This window comes from Oryctolagus cuniculus, chromosome 6 (genome assembly GCF_051225735.1).
Source record: "Oryctolagus cuniculus isolate XC-2025 breed Fujian yellow rabbit chromosome 6, ASM5122573v1, whole genome shotgun sequence".
Lineage (NCBI taxonomy): Eukaryota > Metazoa > Chordata > Mammalia > Lagomorpha > Leporidae > Oryctolagus > Oryctolagus cuniculus.
In genome coordinates, this window is record NC_142872.1 from 65,654,722 (window position 1) to 65,666,768 (window position 12,047).

Below are 12,047 nucleotides of genomic sequence, written 5' to 3' on the forward strand. Positions count from 1 at the left end.
TGCAATAGTTAGGGTTAGGTTTAGTTTCAGTAGTTAGAATGAGGGTTAGAATTAGGATTAGGTTTAGGATTATGAATAAAATTAGGGTTATATGACTGTTAAGTTTATTGTTAGCATTCCTGGTTTGTGTTAGAGATAGGGTTAGAATTTGGATTAAACACTAAGTCTGTGCTCATGGCAAGCATGAGGCATAGGGCCAGGGCTAGGGTAGAATTAGGGTTACAGTTACAGTAAGGGTTGGGGTTAGGTTTAGGGTTAGGGGTAAGCTTAGGGTTAGTTCTAGGGCTATGCTAAAGTTAGTGTTAGGTTTGATGTTATATTATGGTCTGAGAGTTAGGACTAGCTTTAGGTTTAGTGCTTTGGCTATGGTGAGGGCTAGTGTTTGTTCTAGCCAAGGTTATGGTTAAGGTTAGTGTGAGGATTCAGGTTGTAGTTCAGGTTAATAATAGGTTTAGGACTATGTAACAGGGTTATTTTTAGAAATCATGCTTGGTGTTAGTGATAGTGCTAGAGTTTGATTTAACATTAGACCTAAGGCCGGGGATGTTGTGAGGCTTACAGCCATGGCTAGGGCTAGTGTTACAGTTAGTGTTAGGTTTAGATTTAGGGTTAGGGGTAGGGGTGTTAGTGTTATCATTAGGAGTAGTGTTTAAGGTGATGCTTAGGAGTAGAGATGTTTATTGCTTTTGCTATGGCTAGGGGTAGTATTAGTGTTAGGCCTAACCATAGGCCTAGCTTTATTGTTAGCATTAGGGTTAGGTTTAGGGGTGTGGTACAGTTAGAGTTATTGTTAAAATTGCTTTTTTAAAAAGATTTATTTTATTTATTTGAAAGACAGAGTTATAGAGAGAGGTAGAGACAGAGAGAGAAGTCTTCCATCCACTGGTTCACTCCCCTGATGGCTGCAATGGTGCGGATCCAAAGCTAGGAGCCAAGAGCTTCTTCTGGGTCTCCCACACAGGTGCAGGGGCCCAAGGGCTTGGGCCATCTTTTACTGCTTTCCCAGGCCATAGGAGAGAGCTGGATCAGAAGAGGAGCAGCTAAGACTAGAGCTGGCACCCATATGGGATGCTGGCACTTCAGGCCAAGGCTTTAACCCACTGCACCACAGTGCCAGACCCAAAATTGATTATTAGTGTTAGCGTTAAGGCTAGAGTTAGGTTTAGCCTATATGGGAAGCTTATTAGTGTTAGTGTTAAGGGTAGAGTTAGGTTTAGCCCATATGGGATGCCAGCACATCAGGCCATGGCTTTAACCCACTGTGCCACAGCACAGGATCCAAAATTGCTTATTAGTGTTAGTGTTAAGGCTAAAGTTAGGTTTAGCCATAGGGCTAAAGTGAGGGCAAGTGTGAGGCTTAGAGCCAGGACTAGTGTAAGGTTTAGGGTTAGGGCTAGAATAAGGGTTAGGGTTAGGATTAGGGTTGAGGTAAGGTTAGGTTTAGGGTCAGGGCTGTGCTATGGTTAATGTTATGTTTATTTTTATTAGTTAAGGAGTGGGAGAGGGCTAGCATTAAAGTTTTTACTAGGGCTAAGGTTAGGACTACTGTTTTTGTTCAACGGAGCATTAGGGTTAGGGTTAGGGTTAGGAATAGGGTTAGTGCTATGTGACAATTAGGGTTATTGTTAGAATTCATGGTTGGAATTAGGGATAGGGCTAGTGTTAGTTTTAGCACTAAAGGTAAGTCTAGAGATAGTGTGAGGCCTAGGACCAGGGATAGGGCTAGAATTGGCATGAGAGTTAGGGTTAGGGTTAGTGTTACGTTTAGTGTAAGGAAATAGATATATAGGGCTTCTAAAGTTAGGGTTATTGTTAGAGTTCATGGTTCCTGTTAGAGGTAGGGGTAGTGTTAGTTTTAGCACAAAGGTAAGGCCAGGACTCATGTGAGGCTTAGGGCCAAGGTGAGGGCTAGATCTAGTGTTATTGTTAGGATTATGGTAATGAGTAGCATAAGGAAAAGGTATAGGGCTATGTGAGCGTTAGGGCTTTTGTTAGAATTCATGGTTCTTGTTACAGACAAGGCTAGTTTTAGTTTTAGTTTTATCACAAAGATTGTATGGGCCAGCCACACTAGTTGAATGGAACCTGAAGGAGGGAGCAGGAATGAAAAGAGGGATAAGGGTGTAGAGAATGGAGCCAAGACAACAAGGCTGATCAAGGCTCATTTATTCTAAAGTCTCAGAGGTATTTATAACTATCCAGCTGCAGAAAAAAGAAGCACAAAGAAGCACAAAAGATAACAACATATGTAAGCAACTTATCAGGGCCTCTGGTAGCACAAATTTTAACAGAGCATTCTTGATTATCATTCTCCTTCAGGATAGGAGTATGTGACTTTCTTATCCTAGGAATTCCACAAGCCAAGGTTGGCCTTGATTTGTCCAAAGGCTGCGTACATCTCCCCCCTTTTTATTTTATTGAGAATGGCCCCTGTCTTAGGTTGCCCTCAGTCATTTTTGTCCTTACCCATCATTGGTAACTCTGGCAGCTTGGCCTAGATCCCCATCTTAGGTTGGTACAGGATATTGAGTGTCTTACCTGTCTCTGAGTACCATTCCAGCTCGGCATCAAGTAAAAATCTTGGACAGAGGAAATGTATGATCAAATAATAATTATCTTGATTACAAGGGAGGTTTGATGTGGAGTTTCAAATGATGAATCTCAATCCAGACTGTAGTGAAGTTAGCATAAGTTGCAGAACACACGGAAAGCATCCCATACAAAGTAGGAAAAGCAGCAGTGGTCCAGCCAACATTAATAACCAAGGAATCCATTGAAACCTTTGAAATAATAGGGGGTTAGTAATGAACATATGTTGCATTTCACTCTTAAGTTTATCAATAACAGGCTCTATATATGGTACATTGTTAGTAATGTTAAAACAACATCCCCCAGGCACAGATTTACAGTTTATATGATCTTTCAACAGTAAATAATTGATAGTTGCACGGTTTAAGAGTACTCCTGAGTGAACTTGATCCAATTCTTCAGCTATATTGGATAGCGCAGTAGCAGTAAGATGGATTGTTTTGGTCACCAAACATGCAAGCCTTCGCAGTCCACGATTATTTCCATAAGCCAATCCAGGAACTCCTACTACCAATATAGCCATGGTAAAGGCAGTATCTTCTCTGATTAGGATGACATTGTCATCACAGTTCTCAGGTAATGAATGCCGCTGTCGTGTCTTTGGAAATACAGATATCAGCATCGGGGCCACAGGGCCCAATTAGCAGTTGCAGAAATTATCAGGGGCTAATGATGTAAAAGCATATTGGCTACATAAAAAACCCATCCCTTAGGAGTCTGCATTCCATACCAATACCGGATCAGGTCCATTCCATTGATTGGTGATAGGATCCCTCCATTTCACCACTGCTCTTTTCGCAGTTGTTTGTGAATGCATGTCGATCAGCTGCACAAGACCATCTTTATCCAATGCGAGAAAATTTAAAATGAATAAAGCATGTGAGAGCCACTTGTTAGAATAATGAGCAGAAACCCCAAACTCCCCCTTTTTTATTTAATATAAACATTGTGGCCGGCGCCGCGGCTCACTAGGCTAATCCTCCGCCTTGCGGCACTGGCACACCAGGTTCTAGTCCCGGTTGGGGTGCCGGATTCTGTCCTGGTTGCCCCTCTTCCAGGCCATCTCTCTGCTGTGGCCAGGGAGTGCAGTGGAGGATGGCCCAAGTGCTTGGGCCCTGCACCCCATGGGAGACCAGGATAAGTACCTGGCTCCTGCCATCGGATCAGTGTGGTGCGCCGGCCGCAGCGCGCCAACCGCGGCGGCCATTGGAGGGTGAACCAATGGCAAAGGAAGACCTTTCTCTCTGTCTCTCTCTCTCACTGTCCACTCTGCCTGTCAAAAAAAAATATAAACATTGTTTGAAGTATTATGTGCACAATAAACAATGCCTTGACCCTGAGGATTATAGGGAATGTCAGTAACATGAGATATAGAAAAAGTTACACAAAAAGTTTTAATAGAAGTAGAAGTATAAGCAGGTTCATTATCCATCTTGATTTGTTTTGGGGTTCCTAAGGAAGCAAAAAACTTGTAAGCAATGGGCAATAACATGTTTTGTAGCTTCACCTGTATGTAAGGAGGTGAAAACAAATCCAAAACAGGTATCAATAGACACATGTATATATTTTTGTTTACCGAATTTCATGAAGTGGGTGATATCCATTTGCCATAGTTGATTGGGGAATAAACTGCAAGGATTAATTCCATAATGAGGTATTGGTAACTGGATGGAGCAAGTAGAACAGGATTTTACAATATGTCGAGCTTGTTCTCGAGTAATTTTTATACTTTAAATGTAACGTATGAGCATTTAAATGATGTAAAGTGTGATCTTTTGTTGTTGTTTCAATAGAATATATATGCAGAGCAGAATCTGCCAAATTATTGCCCTCTACCAAAGGTCCAAGAAGATTGGAATGTGCTCGGGTATGACCTATAAAGAAAGGGCAAGTACACTGTCAATTGACAGTGCAAATGTGATAAAACATAGGAGAAGCAGCAGAGGATTCAGGAAATAATGAACAAGTTTCCAATTGAGACACTGATAGTAATGCATATTTACTATCAGTGTATATATATTAACTGCTACATCCAAAGTAGACTGCAATGCAAGTGCAACAGCAGCTAATTCAACTAGCTGTGGAGATGAAAAAGGGGTGTTAATAACTACAGTGACCATCACGAATTACAGAAGCTTGACCAGTGTTGGAATCATCTGTAAATATCAAGGCAACATTCTTTAAGGGTTGAAAGCTTGTATTTCATGGGAATACATAGGGATGTTGTAAAAATTGTATCACTTTATCTGCTGGATAGTTATTATGAACTTGTCCTGAAAAAGAAGCTAATGCAAGAGGCCAGTCTTCAGTGAAAGACAGGAGCCATATTAGCTGTTTGTTAGTATATGGTTGACATATACATGTCAGCTTTATTTCAAATATCTTTTTACATTTTAATTTCCCTTTAGCTATAATCTCAGCTATTGCATTATAATATGGTATGACATTCTTTTTAGGGGTAGCCTGTAAATATATCCAAAGTTAAGGAGCCTCCTGCCACAACAGAGTGGTGGGTAAATAATCTGTAATCAAAATAAAAGAATTAAAGGCTGGTTATAATCAATATAAGAAACAAATCTCTGAGATAAGGCCTGTTGTACCTTTTCTAAGGCCCGCCATGCTGCGGGAGTAAGCACTTCTTGGGAGGTAGGGGAACTATCTTCCTTTAGGATATTGAATAAAGGTTTAAATTGTACTGTTGTAAGGTGGAGATACAGATGAAGCCAATTAATATCCCCTAGAAGTTTTTGAAAATCATTTAAAGTTCATAAAGAATCCAATCGTAAAGTAACTTTTTGTGGAAGTATTTTTTGTGGGTATAATTGGAAGCCTAGATATTGATAAGGATATTGAAGTTGCATTCTTTCAGTGGCTATGATAAGACCAAAGGCAGATAACTGTTCTCTCATTTTCATGAAACTTTGCATCACCAAATATTCCTTGGGCCCAGCTATCAAAATATCATCCATATAGTGTATAATATATAAATTGCTATATATTTTGTGAATTTTCTGAAGAGCAGCATCAATGAATTGTTGGCACAAAGTAGGGCAATTAGCCATTCCTTGAGGTAAGACCCTCCATTGGTATCTTTTCATAGGTTTTTAAACTTTACTGATAGAACACTAAAAGGGGACAATCTTCTGGATGTAAAGGTATTGTATAAAAACAATCTTTTAAATCTATTATTGTGATGTAAGAGTCTTTTGGAATTGCAGTAGGCAATGGTAGACCTGGTTGCAAAGCCCCCATAATTTCCATAGTAGCATTAACTACACTAAGGTCCTGAAGCAACTGCCATTTCCAAGATTTCTTTTTGATAACAAAAATAGAGTTCTGGCAATATGGCAGAATAGGAAGGGAGCACACTGATAGTCCAGGAAGAGAGTTTAATAAAAGTGGAGATACTGCAGGTTCAAGGAACAGTTGGGGAAAAAACAGTAGAGGAAACTCTTCCAGAACTAGTGATTCATGGTGGACCTGCATGGAGGGAGTGGGAGCCCCTGGCTTGGGACAACAGCAGTGGAATCTATGCACCAGCACTGGAATGTGAGGTGAGCCAAACCTCAATAGCCCAAGACACCAGCAGGAAAGCAGAAGGAGGAGCCTAGAGGGAATGAGGCATGAAGCCCTGTGGGGGAAAGTTCACCAGGCTAACTAGAGGAGAGAGAGAGAGAGAAAAGGGACCAGTACAAACATGAGTTTCTCTCTCTCCGCTCACCTCTCAAAGGTAAGCAAGACAAAGAGCAGGCACCATTTTGATCATACATAAAAGCTAGGTGACCTCAGGGCTGCACCCACCCACAGCCAAGCAGAAAAGCCTGACTCTGGAGGGGTGTGTGTGAAATAACAGGAGATTAGGACCTAGTGAATGTGTGGAGCTAATGAACTGAGACTGTGAAAAAAGAGACGGTGCATGAGAAAACTCACAGAGTTCACGTGAGTCCTCTCCAGAGATGCTACAATTCGCTAACCTTGGCAACCCAGCGAGAGACTGCAGGAGAATTTGAGCCCACACTGAGGGCAGAACAGATTCCCTGTGTGGTCCTTAGAAAAGAGCAGACAAATGTTATACCCACAGGAGCCAGAGATCGGAAGCTAATTACCTTCAATTCAGCTCAGCTGTGCGGAATTATTTCCCTTCTGAATAATAAAAAAAAGAAAGACAAAAGAGATTTACCACACCTAACCTGGGAATGTCACCTTTGGCAAACCCTTAACCCTGAGGAACCAAACAGCTCTCTGGCCACACCCATCTCAAGCCTCTAAGGCTCCATCAAGAGCAGACAGTCCACTTAATACAGTCATAGTATAAAGAGAAAAAAAACACCACAGCGAGGGAAGAAAAATCCAAAAAATATCTCTGCAATGCCAAGCAACAAATGCAGAAACTGAGGAAACAAGAACAAGGAAGACATTATGATGCCCCCGAATGAACAAGACACCCCAAGCAAAGATTATGAAGATGATGAGATGGAAGAAATGCAAGATACGGATTTCAAAAAATTTATAAGAACATTTAGAAGTTTTCAAAAACAAATGCTTGAGCTACATAAATCCTTATTGGACAGGATAGAAAATCTCTCTCATGAAAATGAAATCTTAAGGAGGAATAAAAATGAAATGCAGAAACTAGTAGAATAGGAAAGTGTGATAGTGAAGAGAAATCAAAATGAAATGAAGAACTCAATAGATCAAATGACAAACACATTAGAGAGCCTTAAAAACAGGGTCAGCGAAGCAGAAGAGAGAATATCGGACTTAGAAGACAGAGCACAGGAAAGTATGCAGTCAAACCAAAGAAAAGAAGAGGAAATTAGAAATCCAAAAAATATTCTTGGGAATCTACAAGATACTATTAAAAAACCCAACATTCAGGTTCTAGGAGTTCCTGAAGGCATGGAGAGAGAGAGAAAGGATTAGAAGGCCTTTTTAGTGAGATACTAGCAAAGAACTTCTCAGGTTTGGAGAAGGACAGAGACATCCTAGTACAGGAAGCTCATAGAACCCCTAATAAACATGACCAAAAGAGATCCTCACCATGACACTTTGCAATCAAACTCACCGCAGTGAAACATAAAGAAAAGATTCTAAAATGTGCAAGAGAGAAATGTCAGATTACTCTCAGAGGATCTCCAATTAGACTCACAGCAGACTTCTCATCAGAAACCCTACAGGTTAGAAGGGAATGGCGGGACATAGCCCAGGTACTAAGAGAGAACAACTGCCAGCCCAGAATATTATATCCTGCAAAGCTATCATGTGTGAATGAAGGTGAAATAAAGACCTTTCCTAGCAAACAGAAATTGAAAGAATTTGTGGCCACTCATCCAGCCCTGCAAAAGATGCTGAAAGAGGTGCTACACACAGAAACACAGAAACACAGCCATCAATATGAAAGAAGGTAAAGGAAATAAACCTCACAGCAAAAGATCACAGGGAATTCAAAGCCTATATTACAACATATCTTTGGGAAAATGGCAGGGCAAAGTTATTACTTATCAATAGTCACATTGAACGTTAATGGCCTGAACGGTCCAGTTAAAAAACTCAGACTGGCTGAATGGATTAAGGAACGATATCCAACTATTTGCTGCTTACAAGAAACACATCTTTCCAACAAAGATCCATACAGACTGAAAGTGAAAGGCTGGAAAAAGATATACCATGCCAACAGAAATGAAAAAAGAGCAGGCGTAGCCATCTTAATATCGGACAACATAAACTTTACCACAAAAACTGTTAAGAGAGACAAAGAGGGACACTATATAATGATTAAGGGATCAATTCAACAGAATTATAATGATTATCAATGTATATGCACCTAATTACAGGGCACCGGTTTATTTAAAAGATATGTTAAGGGATTTAAAGGGAGACTTAGACTCCAATACAATAGTACTGGGGGACTTCAATACTCCACTCTCAGAAATAGACAGATCAACAGGACAAAAGATCAACAGGGATACAGTAGATTTAAATGACACTATAGCCCAAATGGATCTAACAGATATATACAGAACTTTTCATCCTACACATAAAGAATTTACATTCGTCTCAGCAGTACATGGAACCTTCTCTAGGACTGACCACATACTATGCCATAAAGCAAGTCTCAGCAAATTCAAAAGAATTAGAATCATACCATGCAGCTTCTCAGACCATAAAGGAATGAAGTTGGAAATTAGCAACTCAGGAATCCCTAGAGCATATACAAACATATGGAGATTGAACAACATGCTCCTGAATGACCACTGTTTCATAGAAGAAATCAAAAGAGAAATCAAAAACTTTCTGGAAGTAAATGAGGATAACAACACAACATATCACAACTTATGTGATACAGCAAAATCAGTTCTAAGAGGAAAATTTATAGCAATAGGTGCCTACATTAAGAAATTGGAAAGGCACCAAGTAAATGAACTTTCAATGCATCTCAAGGATCTAGAAAACCTACAGCAAAGCAGACCCAAATCTAGTAGGAGAAGAGAAATAATTAAAATCAGAGAAGAAATCAACAGGATCAAATCCAAAAAATAAAACATTACAAAAAATCAGCCAAACGAGGAGCTGGTTTTTTGAAAAAATAAACAAAATTGACAACCCATTGGCCCAACTAACTAAAAAAGAAAAGACCCAAATCAATAAAATCAGAGATGAATAAAATCAGAGATGAAGATAACACAGAAATAAAAAGAATCATCAGAAATTACTACAAGGACTTGTATGCCAGCAAACAGGGAAATCTATCAGAAATGGATAGATTCCTGGACACATGTAACCTACCCAAATTGAACCAGGAAGACATAGAAAACCTAAACAGACCCATAACTGAGACAGAAATTGAAGCAGTAATAAAGGCCCTCCCAACAAAGACAAGCTCAGGACCAGATGGATTCACTGCTGAATTCTACCAGACATTTAAAGAAAAACAAATTCCAATTCTTCTCAAATTATTCAGAACAGGTGAAAAAGATGGAATCCTCCCAAATTCATACTATGAAGCCACAACCACCTTAAGCCCTATGCCAGAGAAAGATGAAGCATTGAAAGAAAATTACAGACAAATATCCCTGATGAACATAGATGCAAAAATCCTCAATAAAATTCTGGCCAATAGAATGCACCAACACATAAGAAAGATCATCCACCCAGACCAAGTGGGATTTATCCCTGGTATGCAGGGATGGTTCAATGTTCACAAATCAATGTTATACACCATATTAACGGATTGCAGAAGAAAAACCATGTGATTATCTCAATAGATGCTGATAAAGCATTTGATAAAATTCTACACCCTTTCATGATGAAAAATTGGGTAAAGAAGGAACATTCCTCAATACAATCAAAGCAATTTATGAAAAACCCATGGCCAACATCCTGTTGAATGGGGAAAAGTTGGAAGCATTTCCACTGAGATCTTGTACCAGACAGGGATGCCCACTCTCACTGCTATTTAATATAGTTCTGGAAGTCTTAGTCACAGCCATGAGACAGGAAAAAGAAATTAAAGGAATGCAAATTGGGAAGGAAGATGTCATACTATCCCTCTTTGCAGATGATATGATTCTTTATTTAGGGGATCCAAAGAACTCTACTAAGAGACTATTGGAACTCATAGAAGAGTTTGGCAAAGTAGCAGGGTATAAAATCAATGCACAAAAATCAGCAACCTTTGTATACACAGGCAATGCCATGGCTGAGGAAGAACTTCTAAGATCAACCCCATTCACAATAGCTACAAAAACAATCAAATACCTTGGAATAACTTAAACAAGAACATTAAAGATCTCTACTATGAGAATTACAAAACCTTAAAGACAGAAATAGCAGAGGATACCAAAAAATGGAAAAATCTTCCATGCTCATGGATTGGAAGAATCAATATCATCAAAATGTCCATTCTCCCAAAAGCAATTTATAAGTTCAATGCGATATCAAACAAGATACCAAAGACATTCTTCTCAGATCTAGAAAAAATGATGCTGAAATTCATATGGAGACACAAGAGACCTCAAATAGCTAAAGTAATCTTGTATAACAAAACAAAGCCAAAGGCATCACAATACCAGATTTCAGGACATACTACAGGACAGTTGTAATCGAAACAGCATGGTACTGGTACAGAAACGGATGGGTAGACCAATGGAACAGAATTGAAACACCAGAAATCAATCCAAACATCTACAGCCAACTCATATTTGATCAAGGATACAAAACCAATCCCTGCAGAAAGGACAGTCTATTCAATAAGTGGTGCTGGGAAAACTGGATTTCTATGTGCAGAAGCATGAAGCAAGACCCCTACCTTACACCTTACACAAAAATCCACAGAACATGGGTTTAGACCTAAATCTATGACCTGACACCATCAAATATTTAAAGAAAATTTGAGAAACTTTGCAAGATATCGGTACCGGCAAAGACTTCTTGGAAAAGACCCTGGAGGCACAAGCAGTCAAAAGCAAAATTAACTATTGGGATTGCATCAAATTGAGAAGTTTCTGTACTGCAAAGAAAACAGTCAGCAGAGTGAAGAGGCAACCAACAGAATGGGAAAAAATATTTGCAAACTATGCTACAGACAAAAGGTTAATAACCAGAACTACAATGAGATCAAGATATCCCATAACATCAGAACAAACAACCCACTTAAGAGATGGGCCAAGGAACTCAGTAGACATTTTTAAAATGAGGAAATCCAAATGGCCAACAGGCACATGAAAAAATGCTGAAGATCACTAGCAGTCAGGGAAATGCAAATCAAAACTACAATGAGGTTTCACCCCACCCCTGTCAGAATGGCTCACATACAGAAATCTACCAACAACAGATGCTGGCGAGGATGTGGGGAAAAAGGGACACTAATCCAATGTTGGTGGGAATGAAAACTGGTTAAGCTTCTATGGAAGTCAGTTTGGAGATTCCTCAGAAACCTGAAGATAACCCTACCATTCAACCCAGCCATCCCAGTCCTTGGAATTTACCCAAAGGAAATTAAATTGGCAAATAAAAGAGCTGTCTGCACCTCAATGTTTGTTGCAGCTCATTTCATAATAGCTAATACATGGAATCAACCTAAATGTCATCAACAGAAGACTCGATAAAGAAATTATGTGATATGCATGCTACAGAATACTATACAGTGGTAAGCAGAAGAAAAAATCTGGTCATTTGCAACTAGATGGAGGAATCTGGAAAACATCATGCTGAATGAATTAAGCCAGTCCCAAAGGGACAAGTATCATATGTTCTCCCTGATCGGTGACAACTAACCAACCACAAAAAAGGAAACCTGTTGAAGTGAAAGGGACACTATGAGAAACAGTGACTTGATCAGCCCTTGTCCTTACTTTTGATCTACAAGTTAATACTTTATCCCTTTCAGTATTTTTTTGTTCTACTTAGTACATTGGTTGAACTCTGAAATTAACACACAATTATTCTTAGGTGTTTAA